The 11,609-nt window shown below is 43.0% G+C and overlaps 1 pseudogene; it reads left to right on the top strand.

Annotated features, from left to right (window-relative positions):
• The first annotated feature begins 353 nt into the window (after positions 1-353).
• Positions 354-1,100, top strand: LOC102739028 (transcription factor BTF3 pseudogene; annotated as a pseudogene).
• The last annotated feature ends 10,509 nt before the right edge of the window (positions 1,101-11,609 follow it).

The raw sequence follows: 11,609 nt of genomic DNA, 5'->3' as shown, positions 1-11,609 counted from the left end.
AGACCTAATTCAAATAATACTCCCCTTTCTTATACCATTTCTTTATTCTCCACCAATTCCTTCCCTCTGATGATTCTACTGGACACTGAAAGCCCAACGACATAAAGTTTAAACTTTCTTATTAACCACCAGGCACTCGGCAGACATTATAAAGAGCAGAAGAAACCCCAGTTAGGATACAGTTAGATCATGCAAGACAGCCCAATCTTTTCCTCCAAAGGTTTCCCTACTGACAGTCCTAGATCAATGTCCGGCATTTAATAAACACACAAATGACAGACCTCATAAACTATCACCACTAATGCTAGCAATGTTGATGAGGGTCTTTCTTAAAAATCTCTGACCCACCCTGTAGCTGCCATCTTGCGTCCCCGCGTGTGTGCACCTAATCTCAGCTGGTCCGCCCGAGACCCCCTGAGCGCCAACCCTATTCCCCTGCTTGGTCCCATTTCTGCTCCAACAAGATGAAAGAAACTATCATGAACCAGGAGAAACTCGCCAAACTGCAAGCACAAGTGTGCATTGGTGGGAAAGGAACGGCTCGCCCAAAGAAGAAGGTGGTTCATAGAACGGCTACAGCAGATGATAAGAAAATTCAGTTCTCCTTAAAGAGTTAGGGGTAAACAATGTCTCTGGTATTGAAGAAGTGAATATGTTCACAAACCAAGGACCAGTGATCCACTTTAACAACCCCAAAGTTCAGACATCGCTGGCAGCGAACACTTTCACCATTCCAGGCCACGCTGAGACAAAGCAGCTGACAGAAATGCTACCCAGTATCTTAAACCAACTCAGTGCAGACAGTCTGACTAGTTGAAGAAGACTGGCTGAAGCTCTGCCCAAACAATCTGTGGATGGAAAAGCACCACTTGCTACCGGAGAGGAGGATGATGATGAAGTTCCAGATCTTGTGGAGAATTTTGATGAAGCTTCCAAGAATGAAGCAAACTGAATTGAGTCAACTTCTGAAGAAGATAAAACTTGAAGAAGTTACTGGGAGCTGCTATTTTTATATTATGACTGCTTTTCAAAATTTTGTTCATGGATCTGATAAAATCTAGACCTCTAATATTTTTAAGCCCAAGCCCCTTGGACACTGCAGCTCTTTTCAGTTCTTACTTATATACAATTCATTCTTTGCAGCTGATTAAGCTGAAGAAGCCTGGGAATAAAGTTTGAAACAAGATTAATAAAGAAAAAAAAATCTCTGCCCCAGGGGCACCTGGGTGGCTCAATTGGTTAAGCAACCGACTGGTGGTTTCAGCTCAGGTCATGATCTCAGGGTTGTGAGATGGAGCCCCACGTTATGCTCTGCAAGGAGTCTGCTTGAGATTCTCTCTCTCTCTCCCACTACCTCTCTCCCTGCTCACCCACACTCTTCTAAATAAATAAATAAATAAAATCTTAAAAAAAAAATCTCTGCCCTTTTACAGCCAGTAAAACACACCCAATCTTGGTTCTTTTCCTGACATTCTAATTGGTCTGGGTCTTCCTCTCATACTCTCGCTCTTGCTTTCTAGCTCCTAATCACTTTTTCCTTCACCTGCCCCCTTGTTCTTTCCCAGTCTCACAGCTCTTCTCTTTCTGCACTTCCTCAATTGATTTCATTTGTGTGCACATTTCGACCACCACTTCATTCATCCTCAACAACAAAAGCTACAGTTTGTTGAGTGTTTACTGCATATTGGCTCTTCTTGGTGTCTTTGAGAGGCAGGTGACATGACTCATATTTCACAGTGAGGACTGGTGACTTACTAAAGGTCACATAGCCAGCAACTGGGAGGGTTGGAGTTCAGCCCTGGCCTATCTGATTCCCGGGTCGATTCCCTTTTTACGACCCTTCACTCTGTTCTTTTATTTTATGAGTCAGCACAGATCTCTTGAGTATCCATCTGCTTTGAACCAGATGTAGTGTACTAGAATTTGCAAAAGACCCAGTCCCTATCCTCAGAGAGCTCACAGTCTAGTGAGGAAGACAAGCAATCAATTTAATTACAATGTAAGAGCTACGACAGAAGCATGAATACATTCCAAAATTACATCTAAGGCTCAGACCTCTTGCCTGAGCTCTATGCCCCTATCACCAAGGGCTCACTGAACATTTTCATTTGAATATTATTTTCATTATCTATTAGTGCCTAACAAATCACCCAAAGCAGAGTGGCTTAAAACAATGATTTATTATTTCTCCTCAATTTTTGAAATGACTGAGCTCTGCTGAGTGGTTCTTCTGCTGAAGTCAACTGCCATGCCTGCACTCAGCTTGGAGTTCGACTAGGGCCGGAATATACGAGACATACTCACATAGCCCTGTATCTCTCTGCCATGACCTCTCATCATTCAGGGGTCTAGCTTTAGCTTCCTTATGCGAGGGTGGCTGGTTCCAAGAGGACAAGCCTCAAGGCACAAACACTCATCAAGCCTCTGCCTGCATCATGTTAATGTCTCATTGGCCAAATAAATCACATGGCCAAACACAGAGTCAATATGAGAGGATCTACGTGAGGGCATGACTACTAGAACCATGGATCACTAGGGCCACCAATGAGACGCCCACCATCGGGGTCCAGTTTTTGCCTCCGTATCTTAAACTGAAATCACCACGTGCCTTCCAAACAACCTCTCAAGCCATTTTTATTTCTGGTATCATTCTCAAAATTTGGTCAAAATTTAGGAGCAAAATCTATCCTAATCTATCTCATTGGTTCCTAATTCGTTTCAATTTCTTCTGTTTCTTCAATTTCTTCTGTTAATTATCTCATGTTCTTTTCTTCCTTTTTCATATACATCACTACCTATTTAATTCAGGACAGGCTGCTAACTTAGAGGTTGCCAGCTGCATGCTGGTGCTCGCTACCATGCTATAAAAAGAGTACAGGTATGAGGACATGGTGGTTGTCATTTGACGATTTGGAGGTGAATGCCTTGGGGCGCAGGAGCCTTTGGGCTGGTCACTCCTGGCCAGGAGCTACATTATCCATTTGCCCCATCATTTTTCATATGAGCCATAATATAAAAAATCTAGGCAACACTGTCATAACTCAATCTCCTACCTTCTATCCATCCCTCTTACCATCACCGGGTTAATCTTCCATACTATCACAAGGTTAATGGCTGCCCACTTATGAAACCATTTTATATATTACTCTTCACTCAACAACATAACTTGCCTATTACACACAGTCAAAGCTGGTGTCCAAAAATTTCCACCATCTTACTTGAACCTGCTTTTCATCTTTTTGCCCACTCCTCCACAAAAAAAAAAAACAAACAAAAGCATACTTCTGTCAAACTGATCTGCTTAGCATCCCCTAAGAAGATCTTATTATTTTCTGTGTCCCTGACATAGGACAAGTCCACTCTTTTAGAAAACTTCCAAACTCCAACTGTCTTCTGATTCCATTTGGAGTTCCTCATCCTCCACGAAGGCTACCACATTATTCTGGCCCAAAGTGATGTGTCTGTTTTGCCTCTGACCTCTAAGAAGATATTGTTTATCCTTCTACTTTGTCCAATATAGCAGTTACTAGCCTCATGTGGTTATTTAAATTTAAATAAGACTGAAATTCAGTTTCTCAGTCACACTAACCTCATTTCTAGCGGTCAGATGCTACAATTATTAGTGACTCACATATTGGACAGCACAGATATAGAACATGTCCATCACTGAAGACAATTCTAGTGGAAAGCTAAGTCTATGCCACCTAGTTGGCAGTTAATCATTGTTCCTGACTTTGGGTTGGCTTTTCAATAACCAATTCTCTCTTAATTCTTTGTTGCGTCCTGTTATAGAACCCCAGATACTTCTATTTCTACACTTCCTTGTGGGTAGGCTTGTCCTTGTGGCCCAGACCTGGCCAATGCAATATGAGTATGCTTGTTGGAAGTATTCCAAAAATACTTTTATATGAAAAAAAGAGAGAAGTACGCAAGGAGATCTCTCTCACTAGGTACCCCCTTGTCTTCAGACATGGCCATATGAGGAAGTCTTACCTACATGTGCAGCAGCCCTCTTGTGCCCATGAGGGAAATACCAGGACTATCTCAAAGACAGCTATGCAGAGCCCTGCAATGGCTAAACTACCCTAAGACTGTTAATTCCCAGACATCTTAGTATGTGGTTAACTGCATTGGTTCCCTATGTAAGCCTCTCTTAGTTTTAATATTAGTTATGAATACTAATTCTTATGCACAAACTACACCTTTAGGAAAATTGTCTATATTCATGCCCTGCCTCTTCAACCACGTTGCAAATACAAGAAGGCAAGAACATTTTTGCAACATCCGTTTGATTCATCCATGGCACATAGTAGGTTCTCAGTAAAGTCGGGTGAGCAGATTGATTTCTTACTGTTTTGGGAAATCAACAATGAGGGGCTCCTGGGCTGGACCATGGCTTGTGAATTTCTCTTCTGAAACTAATCTTAGCTTATGTGAAAAACTGTGTCATTTTAACAACAGCAACACTTCAATCTATATTTGTACCTGAAAGTTACACTAGAAAGGTGAGAAAGGGAGAAATACAGTCCTTCAGTTTTACCTCCACAATATACCCAAGACAGATCAATTTAAAAATTTAGTGTGATAGTGTGATGTCAGTGGTAATTTGAAAGGAAGCCCATGAGTCTCATTGAAAGCTTCGCCAGGTAATCTAGTCAGACTTAGCTTCTAGAATTATTTGCAATGTGTGGTATGTATGGTGTAATGTCTGTGTGTGTGTGTGTGTGTGTGTGTGTGTGTGTTCTCCTCAATGGCTTATTATCAAAGATGTGTGAACTGAAATAGGATATTACTAAGTTTCCTTTATGTTTCCTTATGCCTTTTGCTTTCCAGCTTGTGCCAAAATTCTACTTCTCAAACCAAAAGGAATTCTCACTTCATTCACTCTTCTAACATCCATCGAAAAACCAGCAAACACCAAAGATCCCAAAGTGAAGAAGACACAAATTCTGCTTCCTTAATGTTATTATAGCGCTACCATTTAGAGAATTGTCCTTTAGCCCATTCCCCAATCCTGGAGTGGGGGACTTGTTCTTGCCCCATGGACAGGGCTACCTTTAAGGCTGCAAGCGACTTGCCTATAGTGCATATGAAAGCCTGTCTGGACAATCCTAGATTGAAATTTTGATTTTTCTAAACCCTGGTTTTCCCTCTCTGCCATGCTGGGAGGCCTAATGGAAAAAGGTTTTAGGACCCTGGCGGTGAGATCAGAGTCAGATTTCCGTATCTGCCATGGGCCAGCCGTGACAATGGTGGGTTACACTATTTCTTTAGGCCTCTGTTCCTTACTCTATAAAATAGAACTTATTCCACAGGGTTAGTAGGTACTCAGTAATACAGTAGGTGCTCAATAAATAGTACAATACAGTGAAGCATTTCAAAGCAACAGTTAATGTGAATCTAGACATGTGGTGCAATGAGCAAAAATGTCTGCGTATTCACTCCAGATGAAGTGGACAGCAGTCTGGTTGGGATCAGGTCAGAGGTGCACCTTTCTTCTAGAAGAAAGGGATATACTCAAGCTCAGCTTCCCATGGGACCAAGAACTCCCTTTCTCCTGTGAGAAATATTGCAACATCCCATAGGCTCCAGGGTCTCCAGGTGCTAGGCAGCTATCATTGCCAGAAAATTCCTGAATAGCTGAGTCTCAAATCCAGACTGCCTGGTGTCGAGAAGCCTATGATTTCCCACTGGAGGAAATACAGCAGAATGCCCTGATCTGGTATGGACTTTTGTGTAATAATAATGAGACCAAGGCGGGCTCATGCCTTCTCTACTCTTGCTAATCTTGCCCTATGTAAATTTCCCCTTTCTCCAACAAAAGCAATTCCTTAAACCACAGAATTTGTCTTGCACTCTGATTCATAATAAGTGGAGGCTTGGCAGGGGCCCACCTTGCCCAATAAGTATGTGCAAGATAGATGTTAACTGACCAAATGGGAATTGGTCCACAAAGCCTAGTATATCTCCAGGAGAACCAAACAAACTGTGACAGAAAGAACATTCAGAGAAGTCCACTGTACCCCAAAAGAAACATTATAGTTCAGGTCCCAAACTCCCCTTTTCTCATTCCACCGTATTCATGTTCACACCAGAATTTTGTATTTGTATTCTTTTTCTTAAAGGAGTCACCAAAGCCATACACATTTCAGATCCCACACACATCTTGGCTGTGACTGAGCGTCAGTGATGTTCTGTAGCAGGAGGGACGAGAGCAGCTGCATGTGTGTCACAAATGTAGCCGTTGTAAGAATCAAACCTCTTCACTTTACAGATGAGGAAACCAAGAACGGGGCTGAGAAGTAACTAGATCTTTCTTGGCCCACCATCCATCAGTGATGACAACAGGAATTTTAACCACCCTCCCTTATGTTTATTAGCGATATTATTGAAATAACGCGTCCAGCCCTTCTTCCCTTACCCTTCTCCCCTCTTCCCCAAGAAACAGGTACCGTTCCTGAAGCAGTCATGGGGAATAGTTAAGTGCGAGGGCCCTGAAGCCAGACTGGGCTTAAAGTTCAAGTTCACCACTGTGCCTTACTTTCCTCCACTGCAGGAATAGAGATAAGGATAACTGTATCTGTCCTATTTGGTCATTACAAGGATTCAATGAATTAAGTCACATGCATTAGGAAAGTTGACCAGCAGACAGAAAGCAATAAATGTTGGGAGAAGGAAGGGAGCAGCATGTTGCTTGACCCCCTTTTTCCTTCTGGTCTGGATCTGCCTGGACTTCAGATGAGATGGGTATTGTATGAACTGTTCCCACTTCCAGATAGGAGATAAGAGTTGAGCCCAGGACTTGCTTCCAGAATCAGGTTCAGATGTTCATCCTTCTTGTGTCCAAGGTAGAGTGTGAAACAGGGATGCCAGGAATAAGAATTCTTGCTCTGGTGCCATGCGCCGAGGTCTAGACTGGTGCCAAGTACTAACCAGGTCCAGAAGTGGCTGTGGACCAGGCTATTTTCTTCAACTGACTTTACCAATGAAACACCCATACTTGGGTCTTCTGTGTTATGCAAGTGTCTCTTTCAATTGGTGATGAATTGTGGGGTGGTGGGGTGGTGAAGAAAAGTAGTGCTAGTCCTTGGTCTCCCTCAAATGCCACAAAAGTCACATCAACTCTACAATGTAGTGCCCTCATAACTCACAGTTGTGGATATCTCTGTCAAAATCAAACACACAAGATTCTCAGATTACAGAGGCCTTTGTGTTTGGGTTTACGTATGAACAGCAGGTAAGAATGTGCAACCACAAACTCAGGTGTGCAAGAAATAACACATTTATCCTTTTTAACCTTTAGATAGGGAGAATTTAAAACTGAAGCCAAAGTAGACGAAACAGCGTAACAAACCTCCATGTAGCTTCAAAAATTATCAGCTGATTGCCAGTCATGTTCTGGTCAGACTCCCAATCAAAACGGTACCTGTCTTCCTTCAAAAAATCAGGTAAATTTAACCACTAACCCCCATCAAGATGAGACTGCAAGAAGTTCATTTCCTTTCCTCGGGTTGTGCCAAGGTCCTGGAGTCTTGTACAGAATGAAACATTTGAGGAGGCACCTTCAGTGTGTGTACCCCACTGGTTACTGCAGAGCTTCCCACTGACAAAAACTAAATGAAGTTGGAGGCTCTCTGCTTTGCTGCCATATTGCAGAGCTGAAGAATCATTGCTGTGGCCAGAGCGCCAGGGCCAAGTGTCGGGGTGCAGCCTCCCGGGTGCCCCTTAAAGCCATTCCTTTCTGAGGTCTTGCCAGCCGCACCCCCCCACACACACACACCCAGGGCACAGCAAGCCAGTGCATATGGATCCTTGAGGTATTAGTGGGACATACAGATCTCTAGTCCCTTCCTAGTGTTAAGAACACTGTTCCTTCTCACTTTCCACTTTTTAAAGACTCTGAGCTCCTAGCATCATCACCTGCCCGTGGCCTAACTCTTCTCTCCTACTCTAACTGGCTGCTTTTGCCTCCTATAGGATTTTATCACACACTGTCTGTACCGATCCAACCTCCTTCTCGTTTCCTAGAGCATGAGCTCTGCAGTCAGACAGCCTGAGTTGAAACCCCAGATCTATCCCTTACTGGCTGTGTGACTGAACCTCTCTGTGCCTCAGTATTCCCATCTATAAAGATAACAATAGTACCCACCACATAGGGTAGTTGTGAGGATAGCGAGTTAATATACATGTATGTCTATGTCTATGTCTATGTGTGTGTGTGTGTGTGTATATATATATAATATATATAAAGCTCTTGGAACAGCCTGATAAGTAGCAAGTTGCTGATTATCATCCCTCAGCCTCACCTCAGCCCCAAGAGGTATACATTATAATACTAAGTTTATAGACCGGGGTAAGGATACACGGCTACTCTGGGAATTGTGTAGACACTGATTTCATTTATATTAGTAGCACATTCCCATAAGGGTTTTAAAACAGGCACTTAGGCAATATCCCAGTTTATTTTTAAAGCTGGAGCAAATTATTCGCCACGTATAATTAAGCGCTTTTGAGAGTCCAGTAGGACATGATAATTCACCAGTAAATGGTAATCTTAGTAATTCAAGATAATTAAAAAAAAGAAACCTTCCTCTGATCCTGAGGGAGAGACAGCTTTTTCAAACAGCTGGGAGATATTCCGTAAATCTCAGGTAATGTTATTCCTGTAATTCATGATTTATTTACACCCAGGAAGGCGCCGACTCAACAGGCAGGAGTAAGCCATTACTTCATTAAAATCTCATTATTAATCTCATGACTTCCCATATCTCTATTCTGGCGACAGGTCCCCAGGTTTTCTCAGATGGCTCCAATTTTAAAGGTCCTAGTGTGTTCTCCCTCAAATCACCCAAATATCTCTCAAGGAAGTGCCAACATCAGAGCGTCCCTGACCCCTCTCAGGATGGCACTGCACAGATATATAGCAGAGTCACCTTTCCTTGTGTGGGTGTGGATTTCGATGTGGAAAATGTCCTCACCAAGCCTCCTAGACAGTCGAAGCAGTCGAGTTTAAGAGCATACCCATGAAAGAGGGAGCAGTGTGTGAAGAGTCTGGGTCCCAGCAGCCGAGGGCCTGGGGTGAGATTTTCCCTTAGCCGGCTAGCTGTGGGACCATAGGAAAGTTGCTTCATTTGAGTTTTCTATTTGGAAAATGAAGGTCTGTGGGCCCCTACTGTTGCCCTTCTTCTACTTTAAAGCAAAATGCCCAGGTTCTTCTCCAGACCAGCAATAAAACACAAAAGCAAAACAAAAACAAAATGCTGTTGTTTCCATGTTGGGCTGAGTCAGGAGCTCTTTGGTAAGACAGGGCTGATATTTATCTGGTATGTACTTCCTCTCTTGTGAGGCTAGCACGTATTCTGTCTGCTCATTCTCAGACTGTACTTAAGTATTGTGGCAATGTCCCTCTCCTCCTCTTCCTCATCCCTAATTAAGAGGGTTAACCTCTGGGGTCAGAGAGACCTGGGTCTGAGTCCCGACTCTACCCCCATCAGCTCTGTGATCATGGGCTGGTTATTGAAAATTGCCTTCACTTTGTGCTCTGTAAAGTGGGGACATGTGTAGGCACTAGAGAGCATTCACTGAGCATCAAGCTCAGTGCTTAACATAATGCAACACCTAATAAAATGTTACTAGCATTACAGTGAGAGAAAGGGCCTCAAAGTCTTCAGCTATAAAGTGGAAATGAAAAGCCTGGCCAATAAGAAGGATTAAAGGAAAACCTCACAACTGCAGAGAAAACTCTCACTTAGAAAATTATACCGGGGCGCCTGGGTGGCTCAGTCGTTAAACGTCTGCCTTCGGCTCAGGTCATGATCCCAGGGTCCTGGGATCAAGCCCCGCATCGGGCTCCCTGCTCAGCGGGAAGCCTGCTTCTCCCTCTCCCACTCCCCCTGCTTGTGTTCCCTCTCTCGCTATGTCTCTCTCTGTCAAATAAATTTAAAAAATCTAAAAAAAAAAAAAGAAAAGAAAATTATACCAAGGGAAAAGCAGCAGCAGAAGAAATGTAAGCAAAATTGACAATTGGCCTTATCAGTGATTAATGTTCACTTAATCATATCATCGTCATTAGGGAATATCAATTTAACTGAATACATTGTAATAGATTTATATTGGGAGGGTGGGGGAAGAGGAAGGAAAGATTTAAGAGAGTGAAGTTCACATCAACCATATAAGGCAGTCAATAAATATTGTCAAAATTGATTAGTCAAGAAAACACTGCAAAAATCTATCATTTAGAAATGTGGATGCAAATATGGGAAGATACATGGCTGGGAGGCTGGGCAAGAGACACATGACTGCTATTTTTTTTCATTATAAGCCTTTTAGCATTGTATTATTTAGGATTATATTAGGCTGCAAGGAACAAAAGCAATAACATGTGCACAGATAACAATTGCTTAAATGTGAGAAAGTGTATTCCTTGCTCAGGTGAGAGTCCACGGGATGAAGCCGAGTTCTGGTATGGCAGCTCCATTCCGTGAAAACCCAGCAGACAATTCCTCCCAGCTCACCACCCTAAAGAAATCGCCATGTTCACAGCCCAAAGCCACCCTCCTCTCAGTGAGGGGGCTTGCGGTCTCCTTAGGCGAGCTCCATGACCAGGCACTCAGCACTCCTACTCGCATCCTACTGGCCAGGACTTTTCCCATCCCCACGTTTAGCTGCAAGGGAAGTTTGGAAGCATAGCGTGTATTCGAGACAGCCTTATGTTCAGCTAACAGATTTCTTACCTTGGAAGAATGGGAGATTGGATATAGGATCAATAGCACTACTTGACTTCTGGGCTACTTTAAGGTTCAGACGCTTTAATCAAATAAAACCTGAATGCAAACCAAATAGAACACCAGGTGTTATGTGGTGGCTAAGAGCTCAATCTCTAGTGTCAGAGGCTGGGGGTTGAGTCCTGTGTGTTCCCCTTAGTAACTCCATTTCCTTATGTGAGATGGCAATTAAAGGAGTTGATACTAAAACATGCTTACGATAGTAGTTGGTGTATGGTAAGTGCTCATTTGGGGTGTGTTTGTGTGGTGGGGGTTGTCATAAACCTTCCATTATTAAAATAAATAAGCGCCTAAACCTCAGCTATCTGACAAAGACCAATCAATGAAAGGGACAAATTAAGGAGGACAATGACATCTCCAGGAAACATTTTGAGAATCATTCAGGGAATAGAACACATTTTAATAAATAAATTTAATAAATAACCTTAGTAATATTCAAGAAAATACTGTGTACATAAAACAAGAAATTAATGCGTGAAAAGGGGCAATGAGCCAGTATTGGATACAACTAACACAACTAATGGACAGCCTCAGATTCTCTGAGCCTCACAAATGTCACGGACACACAGTGGCATCTGGGGCCTCAACCCACCTAACATCGCAGGAACTGAGGCCAATCCGTTACTCCCCTTATTTCTGGCTCTTGCCATCACCTCTGGAAATTGTATACATTCTGGCTTCCCCCAAAAGGGACGGATGATAGTACTAATGGCGAGGGGGGGCTGGGAGGGGTGGGAATTCACTCCCATGGGGCAAACTTTTGACCAGTGAGTGATAAAAGCCAGGAGGAAGCTCAGACCACCAGACATGAAATAGGTGCACCAA

This window comes from Leptonychotes weddellii, chromosome 1 (assembly GCF_054177405.1).
Source record: "Leptonychotes weddellii isolate Sample4059 chromosome 1, ASM5417740v2, whole genome shotgun sequence".
In the NCBI taxonomy this organism is placed as follows: domain Eukaryota; kingdom Metazoa; phylum Chordata; class Mammalia; order Carnivora; family Phocidae; genus Leptonychotes; species Leptonychotes weddellii.
This window is presented reverse-complemented; position numbering and strand designations above follow the sequence as displayed.